The 23117-nt window shown below is 40.0% G+C and overlaps 2 pseudogenes; both read left to right on the top strand.

Moving 5' to 3' along the window:
* The first annotated feature begins 1393 nt into the window (after positions 1-1393).
* On the top strand, positions 1394-10901 carry LOC123999021 (annotated as a pseudogene).
* A 5045-nt stretch (positions 10902-15946) lies between these two features.
* LOC123999020 lies at positions 15947-22925 on the top strand (annotated as a pseudogene).
* The last annotated feature ends 192 nt before the right edge of the window (positions 22926-23117 follow it).

The following is a 23117-nucleotide window of genomic DNA, read 5'->3' as shown; positions in this document are numbered from 1 at the left end:
CATAGTTTATGAAAGTGAATGGCCCACACACCGTACAACTCTACTGACTCTTTCCTTGGAGACAATTGACACATTCATTTGACGTTTTACAGATAAATGTTCTTTGTAACATGTTTATAGGATAGAATAGGATCATGCATAGAGTGTAAGTCTAAAGAAATTGTTTAGCATCGTGCGCAGCTGAGTTAATCAATAGATATAAAGGAAATTGATAGAAAGAATGCAGGCGTTGGAGTTCTATTGTCGACTGCATGTGACATCCCATGAGTTTTAGAGGGAACTGTGGAGGGTCATGATTATGACCACAGCACTTCTATGCCAGTCAGTTTACAGTCTAACTGATGCGTGGTTAGGAGCTTGTCCAATGGAGTGCATGATATCAGACAAACAGTCTAAACTAAACTACCTGATGATGAGGCAGCATCTGTCTAGTCCACAGGTGCCAAACTCATTCCACGGAGGGCCGGGTGTCTGTGGCTTTTCACTCTTTCCATGTTGTTGATCAATGAATTAAGGTCACTAATTAGTTAGAATGTCCCCATACCTGGTTGTCTAGGTCTTAATTGAAAGGAAAAACTAAAAGCCTTGGCCCTCCATGGAATGAGTTTGACACCCCTGATCTAGTCTCTAAATGGGATGTCAAGATCCTATATGTTGTGCTAGCTCTGGTCCAGGGCGTTGGTGACCGTTCCTTTACTAATGTGCACTAACACCCTGGGCCAGAGATAATTTTGTGCTTAAAATGTATGTACAACAGTATATCAGTCAATTTTGTTTTCAAAATAAGTTTGAATTTGAATCAGTAAAATGTTTATTTCATAGAATTTATAATTGTTCTTGCACACTGCCACACGCAGGAATAAACGGAACATAAACCAATTGAAACATCTACATCACTCTGAATGTATTGTATTGTTTGACATTGCATTCTTGAAATGCCACCTGTATATGCATAAACGGAGGCCTGGATTTTTTTGAAGCCATGGTGAGGCATGGGCTGCTTTTGTATGAGATATATTCAGGTCGTCTGTAAAGCGTTTTACTACATGTAGCATCATCACATTTGGAAGCAACTTAGATGTTTGTATTGTCAGAATTCTTGTATTTCTTCAGCGTGCTTCATTATAGAGTCGACAAATGCCTCTGGTATTCAGTTTAGTCGATCATTTTTGTTCAGATGATTTTTGTTCATTCCTGTGTCAAATATGCTGTGTCAGTATGTTTCATTTTTATTGCACATTTATGTATTGGTCACTGTGACTCAATCCAATCTCATAGAGCAACAGTACCTCAGTTTAGCATTAGGTCAATAGAAAGCAAAACTGAAAAGGTTTTTGATAATATCTCTTCGTCTCAGGTCTTTGAATGACAATGGAATACACAGCAGACGGACATGTCTCTGTCTGTCTGGAACGTGCTAACTGCCACCTGTCAACCCAAGCCCGTATCGGGCCATGCCCTCCCAGTGAGCCCTAAATGACCGTGATCCCAGTCGCCCAATGCCAAAATCTGAGCAATGCCCTAACAAACCTAATCTTCCCTGATCCCAGAAAATGAGGAATGTCGTGTCTGAACCCAAGCCCTCTAAACTGCCATCCTTAGCCATCATTGCGTTTTAATGGACAGGCTGCAGGGTTACAATTGAAAACATTTAAATGTGACACAATACAGCTATAGATAGACAGTTGAAAATACAAAATGGACATACTTTACTTTTCCACGGTGGCGTATGAGCCAGATTTGATTTTTATACAAATACAGAGAAGCTGTCAAGCAAATAGAAAAAAAAACAAGCCATCCCTTATAAAAAGTATTCTTAGTGCGATGACAGCAGAGCATGGGAGGTATGTCTTTGGCGTACTGTTGAGACAGCCAACATTTAACAAAAATAGAGGTTGCATCCATAGAGAGAGAGCATCCATACAGTCTTTGTCACTTTTCTGAAACACCAGGGGTTGTCCTAATGTGATCATAGATTTTGTAACTGCAACACTCAGGTAAGAATAGACCAAATCATATACTTAGGCCTTTGATGTTTATTGGATCTTCTCAAGGAATATAGACTGCCTCGTACCTCCGCAAGCCGGAGCAGGAGAGGATTGCGGCACAGGTCAAGACATTTGATGCCAAAACAGCCTGCTTTGTGGCAGATCTAAAGATGGAGTATGTGAAAGGCAAAATCAAGAGCCAAGACATCTCCAAGGTCATAGTGGAGACTGAGGATGGGAGGGTGAGTACATATCAAATGGTCTAGAACATCTGACCATACAGCTATGTTCTAACCCACTGGGCACAGACGTAAGTTTAACGTCTAGTTTTTATTTACATTTGGTTGAGTTGTCAGCTAACCTGAATTCAAAGTGATGTCAACAAAACATTCCACCATGGTTCACAGTTGTGTTAAGAAAAGACAATATTCACTTACGTTGATGACTTTTTTCAAATTCAATCAGTTTTCCACATTGATTCAACGTCATTGCATACAATTTTTGTTGTTGAAATGACTTGGAAACAACATTCAACCAGTGTTTGCCCAGTGGGAAAGCATGATATATTTGACTTACTATGTGAGAGTGACTGAAATTCAGAGTACATGTCATTTCTAAGCCTTTTGGATGCTAAATAAAAAAGTGTATTATGCCACCGTGGAATGATTTCCATGCAGTTTCATCCAGTTGTTATTCTAGAATGCAACTGGGTCGTTATTTGAATGGAAACTTGCCTCCCCTAACTGCCCTCTCCTTTATTTGATCATGTTGCAGGTTGTCACAGTGAATCCGGATGACATCAGCCCCATGAACCCTCCTAAATTTGCCAAGATCGAGGACATGGTCACGTTGACCCATCTCCATGAGCCAGCCGTGCTGTGCAACCTCAAAGAGCACTGCGCTGCTTGGATGATCTATGTAAGCAGACACAGATTACATTTCAACTCAGTCATACGTACATCTTCTAATTGCATTGTCAATCAAACATCTACCAACTAGTTTAATGGGTTCAATCAATGTCATGAATGACATAACCTGAGTTGTTCCCCTATTGCAGACCTACTCTGGGCTGTTCTGTGTGACTGTGAACCCCTATAAGTGGCTCCCGGTCTACAACCCAGAGGAGGTGGCTGGCTATCAGTGCAAGAAGCGCAAGGAGGTCCCACCCCACATTTTCTCCATCTCTGATAATGCCTATCAGTTTATGCTAACAGGTATAATCTTCATTTCATGATGTATCATATTGTGGCAATTTTATCCAGTGGTGTAAAGTTCTTAAGTAAAAATACTTGAAAGTACTACTTCTGTAGTTTTTTGGGGTGTACTTTACTATTTCTATTTTTGACAACTTCTACTTTTACTCCACTACATTCCTAAAGACAATAATGTACTTTCTATTCCATACATTTGCCCTGACACCCAAAAGTACTCGTTACATTTTGAATGCTTAGTAGGAAATGAAAATTGTATAATTAACTCACTTAAAGAGAAAATCCCTGGTCATCCCTACTGCATCTGACCTGGCGGACTCACTAAACACAAATGCTTTGTTTGTAAATGATTTCTGGCTATCCATACATTTTAAAAACAAGAAAATCGTGCCGTCTGGTTTTCTTGATATAAAGAAATTGAAATTATTTATACTTTTACTTTTGATAATTAAGTATATTTGAGCAATTACATTTACTTTTGATGATTAAGTATATATATATATATATTTTAAAAAAATACTTTTGGACTTTTACTCAAGTAGATTTTACTGGGTGACTTTCGCTTTTACTTGAGTCATTTTCTATTAAGGCATCTTTACTTCAAGTATGAAAATGGGATAGTTTTTCCACAACTTTTTTTTCCACCACCACCATTTTCTTTCAACAGATCGTGAAAACCAGTCCATCCTTATCACGTATGTACTTTTGCACATGCTGTTACTAATTGTCTGCCTCTGTAAAGAACTGGATTTACTAGGAAAGTTTGCATTATTACACTCAATTGTGTTGTTCAATCTTGATTTTGACAGTGGAGAATCTGGTGCAGGGAAGACTGTAAACACCAAGCGAGTCATCCAGTATTTTACCACAATCGCAATGGCTGGAGGAAGTGATAAGAAGAAGGAAATCAATGGAAAAATTCAGGTTCTATCCATACTCATGTTACATTAACATAAGATGTATATAGTTCCCTCTTGCATTTTCTGTTGCAAAAGTAATTTCTATTGCATTTACTGTCAAGTGCTTTTACTCATACTTGCCAACACTTTTATTCTCAAAGGGAACCCTGGAGGATCTAATCATCCAGGCTAACCCTCTGCTGGAGGCTTTTGGGAATGCCAAGACTGTGAGGAACGACAACTCTTCTCGCTTTTTGAGTGTGTTTGATCAACATACAGTATGAGCATATAGGGTTAACATATAGTCAGGCATGCATTCATAAACCAGTCACCTTACCTGAAATGTGACAATTTAAAAACAATTTAATATTTGGGAAACATACAGGGAAAATTAATCCGCATCCACTTTGGAACAAAGGGGAAGCTGTCCTCAGTTGATATTGAGACTTGTGAGTTTGCTTGCCTATTTTCTTTGCAAATACAAGGCCATTGCTCTGGATTGGAACAAGATGTCCCATGATTTCTATGATTTCCTCCTTTAGACCAATTGGAAAAATCCAGGGTAACGTTTCAGCTCCTAGCAGAAAGGAGTTATCACATCTCTACCAGATCATGTCCATTAAGAAGCCTGAGTTAATTGGCAAGTTGAGTAATTCTAGCTGGTGGATATATGTAAAGCCATACACAGTAATTGTAGTTTTGGACTGTAAGGTTATTGGTTTCTTTAGGGGGCCAATCTGTGATTGCTACATCCATTTGTGTACTTTTAAATTAATGATATACACCCATTGATTCTTGAAGAATAAATGCCTCATGAGCTAGGTCAACTGTCGTTCCCCATCAGAACCCAAAATATAAGATTGTTTACGAACAATGGAGTAAAACAATGTAATTGTAAATAAAAAAACTGTATAGCCGAGTCAGTCCCCACATCCATAGCTCTGTCCACGAATTTGAGAGTGGTTATATTTCCCCAGCCCCATCCCTCAACTGTTTACCAAAAACAGTGGTAGGTTAACCACTTTGTTGTTTGAACTGCAGATTGCCCCTTTAAATGTTTTGCATCTAAAAAGAGGTCTGGAATATGCCATCTGGAAAATGTGCTGTACTGTAAGTTCAGCCTCCAACACCAATATAACTATACACCTTCTGTATCATGTTGACCAGAGATGCTGCTCATCATCACCAATCCTTTCATCAGTCCGGGGGAAATAACAGTGCAAAGCATCAATGACACAGAAGAGCTCATGGTCACAGATGTTAGTCCACCTATACCTTATATCGCATATCTTTATGTTACCCACACAGCTTGGAAAATAACTACATTGAAAACATAATAGAAAGCCCTCAACTGTACTGTATAAGATTGTCTTAGGGACTGATTAAATGTTTATATGTGTTTGACTGAGCTCCAATATCTGCCCCAATAGAGTGCCATTGATATCCTAGGCTTCAATGCAGAGGAGAAACTGACTGGTGCTGTGATGCATCATGGGAACATGACGTTCAAGCAGAAGCAGCGTGAGGAACAGGCAGAGCCTGATGGCACTGAGGGTCAGCAGTCTTTGATTTTGACTTATTTAGAAATTCTAATTAAATCTTCACTTATTCACAGCCAGAATCCACTCATATTTTTTGTCTCGTGTATCCAATAATGGCTGACAAAGTCGCCTACCTCATGGGCCTGAACTCTGCTGATTTACTGAAGGCTGTGTGCTATCCCAGAGTGAAGGTCGGGAATGAATATGTCACCGAAGGACAGACAGTTCAACAGGTATGACAACTACATTGAAGTGTGTACAGACATGAGTGACCCTCAACCAACTCTCACAAATTTTAATTGTCCTAAAATGTGTTTTGTCTCATTTGCAGGTGAATAACTCCATGGGTGGTGTCCTGTCTAAGGCAGTGTATGATAAACTGTTCTTGTGGATGGTGACCAGAATAAACCAGCAGCTAGACACCAAATTGCCCAGACAGCATTTTATTGGCATTCTGGACATGGCAGGATTTGAGATATTTGAGGTATGAGTGGACTCTTCATTTGAAACACATTTACAACAACATAATAATTGATTGTATGTTATTTAATTTAATTTTGTAAACCATGTAGATGAACAGCCTGGAACAGCTCTGCATCAACTTCACTAATGAGAAACTGCAATAGTTTTTCAATCACCACATGTCTGTGTTGGAACAAGAGGAATACAAGAAGGAAGGAATAGACTGGGAGTTCATTGACTTTGGTATGCACTTGGCTGCCTGCATTGAGTTTATTGAGAAGGTATTGTGACCTTTTCAGCCTTCCTTTAAGTCACTCTTTACAGTCTAACTGTTAATGGATTCAGTAAGCTAGGATCAACAGGACAGAGTTGAAAAACATCTGTTTATTGACAGTAATTCAAAAGGTTACAAGCAAAATGTTGAAATTTAGTAGACAGACATGATCAAAACAATGAACCTTGGTTCTTCTAAACCCGTTACACTAAATCTTCCACAGCCAATGGGTATTTTATCCATCCTTGAAGAAGAATGCATGTTTCCAAAGGCAACAGACTGCTCCTTCAAGAACAAACTCTACGATCAGCATCTTGGAAAGAACAGCAACTTCCAGAAGCCCAAGTCTGCCAAAGCCAAGGCAGAGGCCCACTTCACCCTGGTGCACTACGCTGGCACTGTGGACTACAACATTGGTGGCTGGTTGGAGAAGAACAAGGACCCACTGAATGACACTGTGGTACAACACAGTTGTACAACACACTATTGTCTCAGTTGTTTGCAACGTTTGTCTTAGTTGATGGTGAGTTTACATCAGCATTATAAGACATCAGTGAAAAATGACCTTGAGTTGAAATATAATTGTTTTATGTCTCTCTTTCTGTAGCTGATAGAAACCAAAGAGGAGCAAAAAGAAGGGGTCCTCTTTCCAGACTGTCTCTGCACTTTTCAGGGTAAAACTGTTTCCTCCTACTCCTATGAACATGTAGATCCATCTAATGATCGTATGTAGACTCCAGAACATTTCCATGCACAATTCAGTGAGCATTGTTTTGCTTGTTCATTATTTTTGATAATTTCATAACCTTCTCTCAGGAAAATCTCAACAAGCTTATGTCTAACCTGAGGTCCACACATCCCCTTTTTGTGAGATGCATCATCCCAAATGAGACCAAAACACCAGGTATGTAAAGGTTTGAAACATGTAATGTGGGTTGTTTGCTCTCAAGGTTGCCTGACCAGACAGAATTCTGCCTTTCCATGTAGGGTCCATGGAACACTTCCTACTTTTCTGATAGCTAACCCTAACTTTAACCTAACTCCTAACCCAAAACTTAAATCATAGCCTAGCTAACATTAGCCACATAAAATTGGAATTTGTAAATTCGTAACATAACACAATTTGCGACATATCATAGAAATGGATGATTGACATCTGCAAATGAATACATACCATACGAAACATAACATTTACATTTACTATGTTACGTCTACCCCTGAGTCCAGGTTGGATACACTGGTTACTTACTGTTAGAGCATTTTGTCTGTTTTTATTTTGAACATTTTAGGCTAACCTTGAGAGACTGCAGAACTCTTGAAGACCAAAGTAATGAGTATAATAACAAATTTGACGAGGCCCATGAGTGTCTAAATGATTACACTGCCCTGAATGCTCACTTGCAAACAGAAAATGGTAAGATTCAGGTAAATCCCATTTACATGAAGGACTTGATACATAGTTTGAGAACTACGCTGCTAGTGTGCTACTTTTACAATATCTCTTGAATAGGTGAGCTCAAACGCCAGCATGGGGAGAAGGAGCTAACTGTGTCCCAGCTGAGCAGATTGAAACTAGTGATAAGTCAACAGATTGAAGAGCTGAAGAGACTTTTGGAGGAGGAAGTTAAGGTTAGACAAACTCTTGCCAATTACAAGCTATAATTATTTCACAACGACGATATAAGCTAAGACTAACTTTATGAATTGTCTCTGGCTTTAGGCTAAGAATGCCCTGGCCCATGGTTTTACAGTCCACCCACCATGACTGTGACCTGCTCCGGGAGCAGTATGAGGAGGAGCAGGAGTCCAAGGCTGAGCTGCAGCGCAGCATGTCCAAGGCCAACAGTGAGGTAGCTCTGCGGAGAACCAAGTATGAGACTGCTGCCATCCAGCGCACTGAGGAACTTGAGGATGCTAAGCTAGTGTACTGATGGGTAAAACATATATTATTTTGTAACATACATTCATTAATTAATCAATTGATTTACTACTGTTTGTTCCCCTTTTAAGGAGGAAGTTTGCCCAACGCCTCCAGGATTCTGAAGAGCAGACAGAGACAATGAATACTAAGTGTGCCTCAATGGAGAAGACCAGCAGAGACTACCAGCAGAGACTACCAGCAGAGACTACCAGCAGAGACTACAAGCAGAGGTGGAGGACCTCATGGTTGATATGTAGAGGTCCAGTTCAGCCATTGTCACCCTGGACAAGAAACAGAGGAGCTTTGAAAAAATAATCATATTTCATATCAGACTTCTCTATTGTCTCAATTACTAAAGACTGTGGTGTGGTTCGGTCTCAACAATTGGATTGAATTTCATGTGATTTTTTTTAACATCAGGATCTTGCTGAATGGAAACAGAAGTATGAAGAGACCTGGTCTGAGCTGGATGGCTCACGAAGGGAGTCCAGGTCTCTGAGCACAGACCTATTCAAGATGAAGCCCTGGATCACTTAGAGAACATGAAGAGAGAGAATAAGAACCTTCAACGTATGATCATCATCACCCTCGAAAATCATAACATATCCTCATAGAATGTATGTATGAGTTTTAGCTTATAGGTCTGCATGTAACAAACATATTGCTTTGTCAATTTTCAGAGGAAATAACAGATAACACTGAGCAAGTGGGACAGTCTGCAAAGACCTTCCATGAACTGGAAAAGGCAGCGAAACAAGCTGAACAGGACAAGATGGACACCCAAACAACTCTTGAAGAAGAGGTTTGCCATTTTCTCACACATACTGTGCATTCCCCTGCATGTATTATTTGAATATGACCGCAAATGTTTCTGTTCTGTGCACTTGTCTTCTTCTAGTCCTCCCATGAACATGAAGAGGCCAAGATGCTCGACCTTCAACTGGAGTTGAACCAGATCAAGTCAGAGGTTGACAGAAAGGTGGCAGAGAAAGATGAGGAAATAGATCTGCTGAAGAGGAACCATCAGAGGACCGTGGACACCCTGCAGAGTGCTCTAGATTCTGAGACCCACAGCAGAACCGATGCCGTCCGAGTCAAGAAGAAGATGGAAGGGGACCTAAATGAGTTGGAGATTCAGCTGGGCCATGCCAACCACCAAGCAGCTGATGCTACCAAGCAGCTCAGAAACATCCCGGGCCAGCTCAAAGTTAGTGTTTGATTCCAGAAACCCATTTTTCTTTTCAACCATAACACTCACCGTCTCTATCAAAGTCCTAGTCAGTGGGTATTGGACTTATTCATGACCTTTCTGTTTCAGGACACTCCGGTCCATTTGGATAATGCCCTCCATTGGCAGGAGGACTTGAAGAAGCAGCTGGCCATTGTAGAATGCTGCAATACACTGATGATGGCAGAGATTGAGGAGATGAGGGCAACACTAGAGCAGTCAGAGCGGTGCCGTAAACTGGCCGAGGAGGAGCTGGTCGACATGAGCAAAAGGATGCACCTGTTGCACTCTCAGGTGAGGCCCCATAAACAATTCAGAACTTTGGCCTTGAGTGAAATGTAGCAATTGAACTTATTGTGTTACCTTATCTCTTTACTCATTTAACAGAACACTGGTCTCATCAGCACAAAAAAAGAAGATGGAGTCTGACATAACTCAGCTGCAATCAGAGGTGGAAGATGCAGTCCAAGAAGCAAGAAATGCAGATGAGAAAGCTAAAAAAGGCTATTATAGATGTAAGTCCGAACTCAGTGTAAATCTCAGCCCAAATTAAGTCTGCTTTAACAATGTTGATTACAAATGCTGTATCGATAGGCTGCCATGATGGCTGAGGAGCTGAAGAAGGAGCAGGACACCAGTGCTCACATGGAGAGGATGAAGAAGAACCTGGAGGTCTCTGTTAGACTTGCTGCAGCGTCTGGATGAAGCTGAGCAGTTAGCCCTGAAATGTGGAAAAAAAGAGCTCCAGAAACTAGAGACCAGAGTAAGAATAAAGATAAATGTTTTATTTCCAGTTCACACTCTCTTAGTTTGTGATTATTTTGTAATACATTATTTACACTCAAGGTTAGAGAGCTGGAGAATGAACAGGATGCAGAGCAGAAATGTGGTGCGGAAGCCATGAAGGGTGTGCGAAAATATGAGAGAAAAGTCAAGGAGTTCACATATCAGGTAAAATATGTTAGGTTGCTTATTCCTGACTTTTACAGAATCATGATAAAATATGTGAGTAATTAATAACACTGGGTTTGTAGGGTGAGGAAGATAAGAAGAATGTAGGCAGACTGCAGGAGTTGGTCGACAAGCTGCAGATGAGGGTGAAAGCTTACCAAGGGCAGAGTGAGGAGGCGGTGAGTACAATATATTATTGGCAACAACGGTGCAGAGTATTATTAAATGAATAGGACAACACATCACCACTCTCTAACTTATTCATATCTATCTATTTTCTGTGAACCACAGGATGAGCAGACCAGTATCAATTTGGCTAAATTCAGGAAGGTGCAACATGAGCTTGATGAAGCAGACATGGCAGAATGCCAAGTGAACAAATGTTGAGCTAAGAGTCTTGATGTTGGCATCAAGGGAGAAGAATAGAGATATGGGCATCTTCTGCTGATAGTGCTGTAATTCATGTTTAGAATTACAATAACTCAGACACAGAATGTAGATCCAGTATACAATAATTATTGTTGCAAAGATACATGCATGCATAGACCGTTGTACATACATCTGTATGTTAGCATTCCTCTGTGCTATAGTTTCACTGCCATGCTCAGATGTTCTACTTAAAAGCTGAAAATGACAATGAAATACAGTACAAATGAATGTAACTTGTAAAACTAGAATGAAATACTACAAAGCAGTATCATACTGGTCTATTGTCTTTGTGTCATACATTTGAGGTAAAACTTCTGGCATAGACCAAAGGTTCCCAAACAGTTGCAAGCCACCATAAAGGTTGAGCAATGAAAAAAACATACACAGACCAAAGAATAATTAGGAATTGATGAATAAAACCCTCTTCAAGTCCTTTAACTGAATGTAGATTTGATTATGGGCTCTTCAAATAAAATGTTATTGGTCGCATACACATATTTAGCGGATGTTATTGGAGGTGTAGGAACACAAGCATTTCGCCATCTCCAACAGTGCAGTAGTACCTAACAGTACACAACAATACACACAAAGCTAAAAGTAAAAGAATATAATTAAGAAATATATACATATTAGATTGAGCAATGTCGAAGTGGCTTTGACTAAAATACAGTAGAATAGAATACAGTATGTCTTGTGACCAATTGCATAGACTATAAAAAACAGTTATTTTAGTTCTTATTTTCAAATATATGGGCATGTTAAGGCATCATAGTTTAATTATAGTTTAATAGTTTAAAAGCAAAATTAAACAAATAACCTACTACCAAGAAAAAGAATACCATTTAATACCTGAGCTGTAATATTTTTGGGTGGAATGGTTGTTGTGAAAAACTAGAAAACCCATCACAGTATTTACCCATAAATAACGTCTCATAGTGCCACGCTGTCACGTTCTGACCATCGTTCGTATGTGTTTTCCTTGTTTTAGTGTTGGTCAGGACGTGAGCTGGGTGGGCATTCTATGTTGTGTGTCTGGTTTGTCTATTTCTATGTTTGGCCTGATATGGTTCTCAATCAGAGGCAGGTGTTAGTCATTGTCTCCGATTGGGAACCATATTTAGGTAGCCTGTTTTGTGTTTGGTTTTGTGGGTGATTGTTCCTGTCTCTGTGTTTCGCACCAGATAGGACTGTTTCAGGTTTTGTTGTTTTGTTAGTTTCTTCATGTACAGTTTCTTTATTAAAGAACAATGAATAACAACCACGCTGCATTTTGGTCCGCCTCTACTTCACCTAAAGAAAACCGTTACACACGGTCATAGAGAGGCTTTTATTCTCTATTTTGGCTAGGCCAGGGTGTGACTAGGGTGGGCATTCTAGTTTCTTTATTTCTATGTTTTCTGTTTCTATGTTTTGGCCGGGTATGGTTCTCAATCAGGGACAGCTGTCTATCGTTGTCTCTGATTGGGAATCATACTTAGGCAGCCTTTTTTCCTTTGTATTTTGTCGATAGTTATCTTTGTTAGTGGCACTTTTGCCCTAGTAAGCTTCACGGTTGTTTCTTGTTTTGTTGGTGACATTTACATAAATAAAATAAAATCCACGCTGCATTTCCACGATGATGTCTGTGACACATATCCATTCTTCAGTGTATGTTAGAGACAGCTCTGAATCCAACTTTGAGTGAATACAGACAGATTCCAGGGATAGCTGTCTGACAACAGTTTGGCCTCACTGACCTAGACTTTAGGAGACATACAGCTTGATTCTAGGCGAGGTAGAGTGCAGAAAAATAAAATCCAAAAGCCAGGCATTATTGGAGAAACATTCATACTCCAGGAGATTAGCTTCCCCTCATACAGGGTTATGTCAGAGGTGTCCACTCATCTCTCATTTATCAAAGAGACATCTGTCAGGTGCTACACTACATCAAAATCATCCACTGCTTTTATCAGTAACGATCATGAATACACAATGACTTTCGAAGATGAAAAGATTTTTGGACAAGTTGAGAATGCAAACACATTGTCCACTTATTCTCCACGTATAGATACTGTACATACCAGGATCACTGTGTGAATTCCTGAACCTCTCCCCCAACTCACCCCAATCATAAAATGCATCTAAAAAATACATCTCATTAAAGCATCCAAACTCAGAGCTTACTAATGGAAGAAAAAAACATTGTGTGAAGCATAGAGATCAAGGAACAGTGTCTGGTTCATTTGACAGGCATGCTGTTAATATGAGATCCTTAAGGATGGAACTCGTGACAGTAACTTCTTTCAGTCACATGACTATCTAACTGCAGGCATAGGCTCCATTGTTGTAGTATTGTTCAACGACCAATAGATGGAGACACTTCCTGTGTTTTCAACACGCCCATACAACACACATCCCCACACAGTGGGAGATGGAGAAAGAGTGAACGTGTGATGAAGGGACATCAAGTTTCAATAATCAAGATATACATTAAATGTGGCAGGCAACAAGCAATCATGCTTATTGTAATCACACGAATGTATTACTCATTGCTATGCAACCTATTGCTGCACACACATCTTCTTAGACGTTAATGCAACAGTAACACCTGTAGATAGGTTATAATGTATATGATATGGAGCAGGGGAGGAATACAAATATCATTTTGTGCCCTATTTACTGGTGGTTGGTCAACTGGCCACTTCAGTGTAACACAAACAGTATCTTCCTGTTACACGGATGCTTCTCCTTCTCTGCAGTTGAACACAAACAATACAACACTACTTCACATCCCTGCAACAAATGGGTTTTGTTGGGTTATGATAAGGTAATAACCATAGACATCCTATAATTACATTTGAATCAGGATCCTATATTGTGTTATAGCATAAGATATGTCATTCTTAGCCGTATTCTTTTTTTTTAAACACAGAGAAATGGACATGAGAAGTATACGGCTGCACAGTGCACCTATAAGGAATGAGCAAGAGGAAACTCTCTGAAGTACCTCACTAAAGCACAGATGATGAGGCCGCAACATTTTGTGAGCATTGTAGGTACAAGGTACCGCGTGGATTATTAAAAGCTTGGTTTTGAACAGCCCTCATCTCATTCTGTTCCACTAATTGGCAGCAGCTGTCATTTATATGACATTTGTGGCTGTCCCTGACCCTGTTGAGGATGGGTTAGTTAATTACTGCTGTGCGACTTTCACTCTGGGTCACATTGACACAGGCTGAGGAAGCAAGTGTGATGATAAACACTCAAAGGCAATGGGGGGGGGACATGATGGGGATGCTCTGTATTTGAGGACCTGGACACTCAGTTCAGACAGGTGCTTAGCAGCACTAAATGACAGCTGCAGGGTCTTAATACAGGACATAACACAATGCACTCAAGGTTTCTGTTTTATTTTATATTAGAAAATGATATGCTACATAAACATCATTGACATCAATTTGCCTAGTGGTTAGAGTGTGGGCTAGAGGTTGCTGGATCAAATCCCCGAGTGGACAAGGTACAAATCTGTTGCTCTGCCCCTTGAACAAGGCAGTTAACCCACTATTCCTCGGTAGGCTGTCATTGTAAATACAAATTTGTTTTTAACTGACTGGCCTAGTTAAATAAAGGTTAAATATAAAAATGTGTATCCTTTCTTAAATCAGTATTCACATTTTAGGCCTAAGCCGGCTTGATTTAATAGAACGTCTATGGAAGGGATGAACAATTCTCTCTCCGCCCAGATATAAAATAGTCTATGATCAAAAGACGAGGACAAAAACCATCACACACTACAGCCCTCTGTGACTGGAGATGTGCATCCATGCCCTCTGGCCTTATCAGAATGCTGTGAACTAGTTAGCAGGAGCACCCCTGAGACATAAGCATGGTCATATTTCTCCACAAGGACCTAAGGTCAAACTCATCATGTAATGGGTCTGGCTCTTTATCATTGACGCCAAAAGAGCTACTGTGAGTGTGTAATCATTCAACCATCTTAAAATCAAATAAAATGCTGTTGTGTGTTTTCAAACGGTCACTCATCAGTCCGCCCTTCGTGCTCCTTACTTAGCACCGTGAGACTCCCCATACGTATTCCAAACGTTCCGTTAATGTATCTCAGCAACCTTGGATATGGACATATAGAAGCTTGATACCATAATGTGTTCATCTGAACACCAGCTAGACAACCATTACAGGCCCTTTGATTTCAAAACTGGTAACCTTGCATCCACTAAATATGAAAGCTTATGTCATAGCTTAAGCAATTGTTTGACTACGGATGTAGGATGTTAATTTGAGTTTGTTTGCTACAGCAGGAAAATTATCCAGCAGCAACAAAAAATGTGAATTACACTAAACATACAAAAGTGTGTGGACCCCTTCAAATGAGTGGATTTGTCTATCTCAGCCACACCCGTTGCTGACAGGTGTATAAAAACGCAAGCACAAAGCCATGCAATCTCTATAGACAAACATTGGCAGTAGATTGGCCTTACTGAAGAGCTCAGTGACTTTCAACCTGGCACCGTCATAGGATGCCACCTTTCTAACAAGTCAGTTTGTAAAATGTCTGCCCTGCTAGAGCTTCCCTGGTTAACTGTAAGTGCTGTTATTGTGAAGTGGAAACGTCTAGGAGCAACTACCGCAAAGTGGTAGGCCACAAAGAAAGGGACCGCCAAGTGCTGAAGCACGTAAACATTGTATGTCCTCAATTGCAACACTCACTACCGAGTTCCAAACTGCCTCTGCAAGTAATTACAGCACAATAACTGTTTGTCAGGATCTTCATGAAATGGGTTTCCAGGCCCGAGTAGCCATAGACAACCCTAAGATCACCATGCGCAATGCCAAGCGTCGGCTCGAATGGTTTAAAGCTCCCGCCATTGGACTCTGGAGCAGTGGAAGCGTGTTCTCTGGAGTGATGAATTATGCTTCACCATTTGGCAGTCCGATGGACTAATCTGGTTTTGGCGGATGCCAGAGGTAGGCTACCTGCCCCAATGCATAGTGTCAACTGTAAAGTTTGGTGTAGGAGGAATAATGGTCTAGAGCTGTTTTTCATGGTTCAAGATAAGCCCTTAGTTCAAGAGAAGGTAAATCTTACAAAGTCCATCTATGAGAAGATGTTCTTATGGATGGTCAGCAGAATAAACGAGATGCTCCATACGAAGCAGGCAAGACAATTCTATATAGGAGTGTTGGTCATCACTGGGTTTGAAATCTTTGATGTAAGTTCATTTCTTTATACTTATCTTTCTAAAATGTATTTAAAACATCATTAAGCAACCTTAAATGCAGCTATGTCAAGACTGCCATCTTCAGTGGTGAACAACCATATAAATGGTTTGATTTTTTAAAAACTCAGTACAACAGATCGGAGCAGTTCTGCATTAACTTCACTAATGAGAAACTGCAACAGTTTTTTTAACCACACCATGTTTGTGCTAGAACAAGAGGAATACAATAAAGAGGGAATAGAATGGGAGCTGATTGACTTTGGTATGGACTTGGCTGCCTGCATTGAGCTTATTGAGAAGGTATAATAAAATATTAAAAACCCACTTTCAGTCATTTGAAAAAGTATTTTTTTCATCAATACCTATACTTCAAGTAAGAAGTATTTCATCAACAGCCATTGGGCATCTCCTCCATCCTTGAAGAGGATGTTCCCCAAGTCTTCAGACACTTCTTTCAAGAACAAACTGTACCACCAGCATCTTGGAAAGAACCAAGCCTTCCAAAAGCCAAAGATCGTCAAAGGCAAACCTGAGGCCAACTTCACCCTGGTGCACTATGCTGGTAATGTGGACTACAGTCTCACTGGCTGGCTGGACAAGAACAAGGACCCGTTGAATGAATCTGTCGTGCAGCTGTACCAGAAGTCACCAGTCAAACTGCTGGCTTTGCTGTATGCCTCCTTTGCGGCTGGTGATGCAGGTAGTATGCCCGTCATATCCCACTGGGCACAGATGTCAATTCAACAGTTATTCCACGTCGGTTCAACTTCATTTCATTGAAATGACATAGAAATAACATTGATTACAATCAGTGTGTGCCCAGTGGGATGGTAATGAGTACATTCTACATTGATTGTCATTTGTTGGTACAGTAAATGTCTCTTCTTTATGAAGATGCTTGTGGTGGTGAGAAAAAGAAAGGAGGGAAGAAGCAGAAAGGTGGCTCTTTCCAGACGGTCTCTGCTGTTTTCAGGGTACATTAATACCTAATCAGTATATTCAACTCGTGTGACATTTATATCAACTAAGATCGAAGGAGATGTGTAATTCTAACGGCAATACTCTTCTCCACAGGAAAATCTTGACAAGTTAAAGACCACCTTGTGGAGCAATCACCCTCACGTTGTTGCCTGATTCCTAATGAACTAAAGACACCAGGTACTGCTCTGCTGACAGATAACTATTCTTGTTAAAAATCCAACAAAGAGACCACAGGACTTTACAGAGGAAAACACTGAACATATTTGATTTGTGACATTGAGGAAGCTGCTATACATGACAAAAATATGGCGCTATTGTCATGTGTGTGATGTTTTTCATTCATTTCTATTGAATACAGGTATAGTGGATAATCATCTGGTTATTCATCAGGTGCGCTGTAACGGTGTGCTGGAGTGTATCAGGATCTGCAGGAAGGGGGTTCCCAAGCAGGATTATATATGCTGACTTCAAGCAGGGGTAAATCTTTATTCTCATAATTTAACTACCACAACATTCATTTGGTAGTTTAGTAATCTCTTATGCCTGCCATTGCGTCTTCTGTAATCTGACAGATACAGAATATTGAATGCCAGTGGTATCCCAGAAGGACAGTTCTTCGATGGCAAGAAAGCTTCAGAGAAGCTTCTTGGATCAATTGATGTTGATCACACACACACCATATAAATTTGGACATACTAAGGTGATGATCCAATTACTTTATAAACATGCTCTTGTAAGCAAAACCACATGGCAGTTATTCTCTGCTGATTTTCACATGGTGTTTATACAGTGCCCTGCATAATTATTGGGACAGTCAAGCATTTTCTTATTGTGGCTCTATACTCCAAAACTCTCAATTTGAAATCATTTTGAAAGTACAGCACTTTTTTGTACATAGTCTCCCCCATGTTAGTGGACCAATAGTATTGGGACAAATTCACTTATGTGTATTAAAGTAGTCAAAAGTGTTGTATTTGGTCCCATATTTCTAGCACGCATTGACTACATCAAGCTTGTGACTACAATTTGTTGGATGCATTTGCTGTTTGTTTTGGTTGTGTTTCAGATTATTTTGTGCCCAATAGAAATACATGGTAAATAATGTATAATGTAATTTTGGCATCACTTTTACTGTAAATGAATGTTTCTAAACACTTCTAAGAAAAGTGTCACTGTCTCAATACTTAGAGGGCACTGTATATACACATACAGTTTATCAACAGCATCCGTGTCTCAGTAAGCCATGTTATTTCAGGTCTTATTTAAAGCCGGTCTGCTGAGAAGAGGAGTTGCGAGATGAAAAACTGGCCTCTCTGGTGACAGGCACTCAAGCACTGTGCCGTGGGTACCTCATAAGAAAATAATTCTCAGCTGGCTATAAAGAATCAAGACAACCCATCAGTTGAAATATTTGTATCCTTATCTTTAAAACAAAGTACATGCTTAGAACATTAGAACTGCTCAATAATATGGCATTATAATTACCTATTTTTCAGAGACTGTGTGTTCATTCTGCAATACAACCACCGCTTATTCATGAACGTGAAACACTGGCCATGGATGAAGCTGTACTTCAAGATCAAGCCCCTTCTGAAGAGTGCAGATAGTGAAAAGCAGGTGGAGAAGATGGAGGACTTCATCACATGTAAGGAGGACCTGGCAAAGGCAAAGGCCAAGAGAAAGGAACTGGAGGAGAAGATGTTTCTCTGTTCGTGGAGAAAAAAAAACTCATGTCACAAGTTCAATCTGTAAGTGCTATTAGAATTGTCAACATGAACTATCATTGCTTTTAAACATATCGGGTGTAGTGTAGTGTTTAAGAAGTGTTCCATTAGACAATCGGTTTTCCTAGGATTCCGAAACTCTTTCGGATGCAGAGGAGAGATGTGAGGCTTTCATTAAAAGCAAAATACAGCTTGAAGACAAACTGAAAGAGTTGACCGAGAGACTGGATGATGAAGACAAAATCAATTCTGAGCTGACTGCCAATAAGAGGAAGCTAGAGGATGAGTGCTCTGAGCTGAAGAAAGATATTGATAGAGCTCACCTTGGCCAAAGTGGAGAAGGAGAAGCATGCCACTGAAAACAAGGTTTGCATTTTTATATGAAATTGCAGTATCCATCTTCCTCTTTGCAGGTATTTTACTAACATCACTATGCCATTGCAGGTTAAAAACCTAACAGAGGAGATGTTTGGTCAGGATGAGAGACATTCCAAGTTGACCAAGGAGAAGGCCTCCAAGAGGCACATCAGCTGACCCTTGATGATCTCCAGGCAGAGGAGGACAGTCAACACTCTGACAAAAGCAAAAGCTGTGCTTGAACAAAAAGTGGATGTTGTGAGTAACACCTTATCAGTAGAAAAAAAGGATTGCATTGTAATGATTCTCTCGCTACTTGTTTTCCTACCATAGCTTGAGGGTTCTCTGGAGCAAGAGAAGACGATCCGCATAGACCCTGAGAGAGCCAAGAGAAAGCTTGAGTGTGATGTGAAACTGACACATGAAGCCATAATGGACCTGTAGAATGAAAAGCAGCAGTCAGATGAAAAACTTAAATAAAATCAGAAACTGTTGAAGTAATAAGCAAGATCTCCTCTGTTGTGGTCAAATATACTCAATATATTTCCCCTTTGCAGGAAAGACTTGAAACAGCTGCAAAGCAAAATTGAGGATGAACTAACACAGCTCCCAGCTTGAAAGAAGATTAAGGAACACAATGTAATATAGTAAAACATTTAATATCTTTCAAATTATTTGCTCAAACTTCTTTGTTTTAAAATGGTATGTTCTCTCAAGGTTCGTATTGAGGAACTCGAATAAGAAATTGAGTCTGAGCGCTCTGCTTGTATCAAGATAGAGAGGCAGAGGTCTGATCTCTCCAGGGAACTTGAGATCAGTGAGAGGCTTGAAGAGGCTGGTGGAGCCACTGCTTCTCAAATTGAGAGGAACAAGAAGTGTGAGGCTGAGTTTCAGAAGCTGCCTTCGAGACCTCGAGGAGTCCACCTTGCATTACGAGTCCATCGCTTCCGCTCTTCGCAAGAAGCAGACAGACAGTATGGCAGAACAAATTGACAACCTCCAGAGAGTTAAGCAGAAACTGGAGAAGAGTGAAAACAAGATGGAAATAGATGACTTGGTCAGCAACATGGAAGCTGTGGCCAAATCCAAGGTATCATAAAACGTACAAATAGCATCAAATTGTCACCTAAGCTTTCATGGTTCATTTGACAAAATCTCAATATTACTACAATACAGGTTAACCTTGAAAGAAATGTGCCTCTCGAGGGTCAGCTAATCGAGTTAAAGACCAAGACAGGAGAATGTACGTCATCTCAATGACAGTAATCAAAAGGCCCGTCTCCAACTTGAGAATGGTTATTTTAATCATCCTTCCTTTTTACATGTGGAGGAGAAACAAACAAAAACTACCTTAACACGTATTCTAATTGTATCTTGTAGGGGAATTTAAATCGGACAATGGAGGAGAAGGAAGGTCTCATTTCACAACTGACAAGAGCCACGCATGGGTTTACATCACAAAATGATGACCTGAAGAGACATCTTGATGAGGTAATGAAAGGTCACCTAATATTGTTACCATACTATATTGAATACATTGAAAATCTTATACGCGAGACCTACTTTACACTGAGTATACCAATTATTAGGAACACCTTCCTAATATTGAGTTGCAGCCCCTGCTTTTGCCCTCAGGACGGCCTGGTACCTACTACCATACCCCGTTCAAAGGCACTTAAATCTTTTATCTTGCCCATTCACCCTCTGAATGGCACACATACACAATCCATGTCTCAAGTGTCTCAAGGCTTAAACATCTTTCTTTAACCTGTCTCTACACTGATTGAAGTGGATTTAACAAGTGACATCAATAAATGATCATAGTTTTCATCTGGATTCACCTGGTCAGTCTGTCATGGAAATACATGTTTTGTACACTCAGTGTGTTGTTTTCATCAAGGCTAAGAATGCCCTGGCCCATAGTTTACATTCAGCACGTCACGACTGTGACCTCCTCTGAGAACAATTTGAGGAAGAACAGGAGTCCAAGGCTGAGCTGCAGCGCAGCATGTCCAAGGCCAACAGTGAGGTAGCTCTGTGGAGAACCAAGTATGAGACTGCTGCCATCCAACACACCGAGGAACTTGAAGAGGCCAAGTAATTGCCAACTTTTTATAGATGTTCTACTTGTTTGCCATAGGTTACCCTATGCATGATCGTGAAAAACGGTCTCACTTTCCACTGGAAAAGACTAAGCAGAGACTGCAGATTGAAATGGAGGATCTCATGGTTGATGTGGGGAGATCAACTAGTATGGCTGCTAATCTTGATAAGAAACTTTGACAAGGTAATATAAAAGTTTGATTTGATCTTTTTATGTATTAATGACAATACTCATTACATGATTTTAGATTCTAGTTGACTGGAAGCAGAAGTATGAGTCAGTCGGAGCTGGAAAGTGCTCAGAAAGAATCTCGATCACAAACCACAGATCTTTTCAAAATGAAAAGCTCATTTGAAGAAGCTCTGGATCATCTGGAAACTCTCAAAAGGGAGAATAAAAACCTACAACGTAAACCCAATTCATGAAACGTGACAATCCATGACGTAATAGTCACCACACATAAAAACCTTAAGGTTTTACAATATGAAATTACCCGATTGTCTTTTGACATGTACTGTATGGCTTTGAAAATACAGAGGAGCAAATTGGTGAGAGTGGAGAGAGTGTCCATGAACTGGAGAAAGTCAGAAGACAAGTGGAAACAGAAAAGTGAGATGCAATCTGCACTAGATGAAGCAGAGGTAAAACATTTATATTAAAAACAAAACACAATGTTTAAAAAATGAACCCAATTAAGCCAAATCAAAAGAGTTTAAGGTTTACAATAATCAATATACATTTTCTTTTTTAATGCTGCACCTTTCTGAATTTGGCCATATGAACATGAGCTTCCTCCTCCTGAAATGTAATGAGATGCAGTGTAGGTTAGCCGACATTAATTATTGCAGTCAGAGCCCAACCTTCACTTTAATACTCAACATTTTGTGGAGAATGGTCCTTGGTATATGGTTTGCTTACAGCTTCCTCAGACCGTCTTTTGTAAGCCTTCACTTTGATCTGTAATTTATCCACCAAATCCTGAAGTCTAGTAACATTCTTCTTGTCTTCCTCAGTCTGTATGAAATCACAGGTGCATGTTTATTTTTCACAAAAGGTTCAGGACAATGTGATAAGTGGATTGCACTTTAATTTGAAACTAGGGCTATGCCCATGAATGGAAAATAAATGCATCTGTTAAAATGTTGGTGACAATATGACTTTACCTCTTGATTATACGGTACATTAATACGTTCTTATTTCTTACCTGATTGGTGAGCTCTTTCTCCCTCCTCTCATATTTAAGAACTCCATTGATAGCATCAACCCCCTGCTTTTGCTCAGCCTCAAGCTCATTTTCCAGATCACGGACCTAGATAGAGAAGTTTTTGAATCAGTATGCAATACAGTATTATAATTACCTTTGCTACATACCCTGCCCTCCAGTTGTACACGGAGCTTAGATTCCTTATGCTCCAGAGATGCCTGAATGGGAGATAATGTACAGTCAGAATAGACAGGAAGGTATTGTAGTTGGGAATTAGGATAAATATGAGGTGCCCATCTTTACTATTACCTCTGCCTCCTCCAGGGCAGTCTGAACCTCTGTCTTCTCCTGTTCAGACTTTCATTGACTTTTCAAGCTCATGGTTTTTCCTGTTTCCCCTAGCTGTCCAGTAAGATCCATCATTTCCTCTAGAAAAGAAAAACATTTTCAGTAAGCATAATTGTTTCTATACTTAAAGGTAGTGTGGCATGAGCGCATTTACTTAATAAAGAACCTTGACATACGTTGCAGGTTTTTGTTTTTGTGTTTGAGTGTTTCGAGATTTCAAAATGAAGAATCTCTTGACAGTTTAGTGCCCATGAAGCGAACCTCTTTCAACAATGC

Source organism: Oncorhynchus gorbuscha, linkage group LG16, assembly GCF_021184085.1.
Source record: "Oncorhynchus gorbuscha isolate QuinsamMale2020 ecotype Even-year linkage group LG16, OgorEven_v1.0, whole genome shotgun sequence".
Classification (NCBI taxonomy): domain Eukaryota; kingdom Metazoa; phylum Chordata; class Actinopteri; order Salmoniformes; family Salmonidae; genus Oncorhynchus; species Oncorhynchus gorbuscha.
Note: the sequence above shows the minus strand (reverse complement) of the source record. Positions and strands in the feature narration are given on the sequence as shown.